The following is a 4,634-nucleotide window of genomic DNA, read 5'->3' as shown; positions in this document are numbered from 1 at the left end:
GGAGCTTACTGCACCAGGAGAAAGCCCCGCGACCCCGGACACCGCACCCTCATGAAGATGGGGCAGAGGATGATCCGGAGGTGTTCCTTGACTTATGAGCGCACGGCTGAGATCTGGAGGTGGCCGCGGGCCCAATAGGCAGCCAGACTCATCCCACTCCTGTCCAGGGAAGCCCAGCTCATGGCACAACAACTACCTGTGGCGAGTATCCTGGTGTACGATGACCTGAAAAGAGCATCCTGCAGTGGGTCGGCCGTGGCCCTGAACAGCACCGATAATGGTTTCGATCGATGAAACTGGACGTGCGTGGCTACCAGTCTGCCTTCGCTTGACAGCTCTGTGACGCCTGCCGGAAGTGGCTGCTGGCTGAGGACCATGACGCTGAGGGAATCATTGACCTAGTGGTGCTGGAACAGCTGATCCATTGTCTGCCGAAAGGAACGGGGGTCAAGTGCCACCACCCGGTGTCACTGGAGGAGGCCATCCAATTGGCGGAGGACCATATGGCGCCATATCCGAGGGCAGAAGAGCCCTCCCACTTTCTATCTCCTACCCCTCTCTCTCCCCCTCTATTTGCCCCTGTTTTACAGCCAAGCCCAATTCCCAGGAAGCATGGAAATGTCTCGCCAAAGCCGGCTCCCCATTCACGGGGCTTCTCCCTGCCACCAGTGCCCTCAAATGTCTCTTCGTTTTCCCCTTCAGGAGTCCGAACCCGCTGTCGCAAGTGCAGGTGTAACACCCGGGTCGGCCTGCTGGAGTTGCAGGGAACCCAGGCATTTCTGTGACCAATGCCCCGTGATGGAGCTGGGAACATTGGTCTGGGTCCCTGACACGGGACGGGATGCCCCCGATCAAAAGACATACAAGAAGATATAACCCAGTTGTTGATACCGAAGAGCTGTTGGGAAATGCTATTCCAGACGGCTCATCACAATCCCATGGCGGGTCACTTAGGGTGATAAAAAAAAAAAAAAAAAGGCCCGTTTCCATTGGCTGGGCATTCATGGAGATGTTCGCAGGTTGTGTGCGGAATGCTGTGAATGTCAGTTGATGAATCCACCGATCACCTCAAAAGCGCCATTGCGCCCTCTGCCATTAATCAAGGTTCCCTTTGAGAGAATTGGCATGGACCTCGTCAGGACATCAGAGCAGACAGCGCTTTGTACTGGTTCTGGCGGAATATGCAATGCGATATCCGGAAGCAGTGCCTCTGCGCAACATCTATGCATATAGTGTTGCGGAGGCACTCTTCAGAATAATCTCTCGAGTGGGGATTCAGAAAGAAATCCTCACTGATCAGGGCCCTACTTTCATGTCACATACACTACGTGAGCTATATGAATTATTGGGTATTAAATCGATTTGCACCAGTGTTTACCACATACAAACAGATGGACTGGTGGAACGATTTAACAAAACCCTGAAAAATGATTCGCAAGTTCGTACACCACAATGCTAAGAATTGGGATAAGTGGCCCGAACCCCTATTATTTGCAGTTTGAGAGGTTCCCCAAGACTCCACAGGGTTTTCCCCATTCGACTTACTGTATGGGCGTCGACCGCGCAGCGTCATGCGGGAAGCTTGGGAGGAGGGACCTTCAAACTTCAGTACATTCTTGATCTCAGAGCAAATCTCCATACTTTGGGTCAACTAACAAAGGAGAATTTGCTCCAAGCTCAAGAACGTCAAAAGCCAACTGTACGACAGAGGTACTCAGTTACAGGAATTTGCACCAGGAGATAAAGTTCTTGTATTACTCCCAACTACTCGCCAAGTGGCAAGAACCCTTTGAGGTCACATGACGAGTGAGAGATCTCGATTATGAGGTTAAACACTCCGATAGAGTCGATGCACGTCAGATATACCATCTCAACCACCTGAAATTATGGAGGGAGGCTGTCCCTGTAACGTTGGCAATGGTGCTGCCAGAGAGGGAGGAGCTAGGGCTGGAGGCGAATCTAAAAGCCAATCAAATCACCCCAGTCACTTGTGGAGACCACCTCTCACCATCTCAGCTTACAGAGGTTGATAAATTGCAGAAGTTTTCTCGCCTCTGCCTGGTCATACAAACCTCATCGAACACCACATCAAGACTCCGCCCGGGGTAGTGGTACGTACTCGTCCCTACCCGAGCACAAGAAGAATATAGTTCGGGAAGAATTAGAAGAATGCTCGATATGGGAGTAATAGAATGAGCCCCACAGTGATTTGTCCAACCTGGTCATTCTAGTCCCTAAGAGCGACGGGTCAGTTCGGTTCTGTGTGGATTATATAAAAGTCAATGGGGTGTCCAAATTTGACGCATACCCAATGCCTCGTAATGATGAGTTGCTCGATTGGTTGGGCACCGCTCGCTTTTACTTGACACTGGATTTGTCAAAGGGTTATTGACAGATCCCCTTAACGCTGATGTCCCGTGAATAAAAAAATAAAAATAAAAAATGGCCTTCTCCACACAGTTTGGACTACACCAATGTAACATTTCCGATCGGTTTGTTCGGGGCCCTGGCTACGTTTCAACATCTTATGGACCGAGTCCTCAGACCGCACTCTGCTTATGCCGCTGCCTATCTAGATGACAATTATATACAGTAATGATTGGCGGCGGCACATGTGGCATCTGAGGGCTGTTCTGAGGTTGCTGCGACGAGCGGGACTCACGGAAAACCCCAAGAAGTGCACAATTGGGTGGGTGGAGGTACGGTATCTGGGGTTCCAACTGGGTCATGGGCAGGTGCAGCCCCAAATTGATAAGACCGCAGCAATTGCGACCTGCCCAAGACCAAAAAGGAGGCGAGACAGTTCCTGGGGCTGGCTGGCTACTACAGAAGGTATGTGCCTAATTATTCGGACGTCACCATCCCGTTGACTGAGCTCACTATAAAGGGAGCTCTAGACCTGGTCCAGTGGACGGAGCGGTGTCAACATGCATTTATGCAGGTAAAAGCAGCACTTTGTGGCAGACCACTTATACATTCACCTGATTTTCCCGCTCCAGTGTCTCCACCTCATGAAAGATACCAATGCGCGGATCACCCAGTGGTAACTGGCTCTTCAGCCATTTAGGTCCGAGGCGGTCCACAGGCCAGGGGTGCAGACCGGATGATTCCCCGGCCTGAGTGGGGGGTATGTGGCGGCAGGAGCGTGGTCGAGCGTTCGTCTGGAGAGAGAGAGAGAGAGAGAGAGAGAGAGAGAGAGAGCGGTAAGGGTGCACACACATGAGCGCTATATGTCTAACACCTGTTTCTGATTGCAGTGAGCAATGGGAAGAGCGATATAAGGAGGAACCCTGCCAGAGACTGGGAGAGAGACCCGCACATGCTGAGGCTGTGTTGTTTACCCCATGCTGACAGCCCATTTATGTTCAGAGTGTAAAATAAACATACCGTTTGAGTTGAAGTTTCCAGTCTTCCGCTTCCTCCTTGTCCAAACACGTAGAACCCGTTACACTGGGCTTTATTACAAAATAAAGACAAGAAGCACGTAAATAAATGTAACAGAAAACTAACAAAAACAAAATACAAACAAAAACTCACAGGGGAGAAAACCAGAAAGACAAGACAAGATAGAAAATATAACAGACTCACTGACAAGCCTGTAGAGCAAACACAACACAACGATCTGATGGGGAAGACAAGACAAAGGAGAGAATATAAAGAGGAAGAGGAAGGGAAGATTGAACACAGGTGCTGCCAATAATCACAAGCAGTGCGAAGCTGATTGAGGTCTGAGCAGCACCTGGGAAACATGAGGGAAGGAAGAAAACAAAAGCACATGGACAGCCTGAGAGAGAGTTGGAGGAAACTGTCACAATCCTGCCATATAGCAAATAAAACCAGACCAAAATGGCAGAATCATGACAATGTGTAAAACAATAATGCCAACATGGCCCTTAAATATTATATACTGAAAAACTAAAAAATTTAAACACTACCTACACTAAAGGTGATTTTACTTAATAAGTGCACATAAAAAAATAAATAAAAAAAAGACAATATGTTATACTCCAAAATTTTGTACCTACTGAAAAATATTAATAGTTTGCACAGTTTTATTAGAAGAACAAAAGTCAAATCTATATACAATTATAAATACATTATAAAGATATAAATATATACACTAAAAAGTTTAAAAAGTCTTGCATTAATAAATGTACACTTTTATATAAAAGTAAAGCAGAAAGCAAGATAAATATGACTATTCTTTCTTATTACCTGTAAAACAAATAATTGTACTATTAAGTTTATTTTTAAAAGTGTTGCTTTTTCACTGTCGTTTATTTATTTATTAAGGAAAGACTAAATCAGTACAACCAAAACGACCTTCATAATACAATTAACATACAATGAAAGGCTCTGCATAAAACAATATAAAGAAAACAACAACAACATCATAAATAAATAAATACTATCAAAGAGTGAAATGACAGTGGGCATCTCAAGTGTTTTTCCAACAAATTAGATTTGACAAATAAATCTAATCATTGCAATGCTTTTTAATCTTTCATTCTTGTCAGTGATTCTGTATATTGTTTAAATTCATTCTTCAACATAAACAGTGAGGGAGAGACGCTTACAAAACAGAGGAACCAATGAGTACTAGAAACGTCATCATTATGAGCCGGTAAAGAAAG

This window comes from Myxocyprinus asiaticus, chromosome 15 (assembly GCF_019703515.2).
Source record: "Myxocyprinus asiaticus isolate MX2 ecotype Aquarium Trade chromosome 15, UBuf_Myxa_2, whole genome shotgun sequence".
In the NCBI taxonomy this organism is placed as follows: domain Eukaryota; kingdom Metazoa; phylum Chordata; class Actinopteri; order Cypriniformes; family Catostomidae; genus Myxocyprinus; species Myxocyprinus asiaticus.
The sequence above is the reverse complement of the archived record's forward strand: the minus strand, read 5'-3'. Positions refer to the sequence as shown.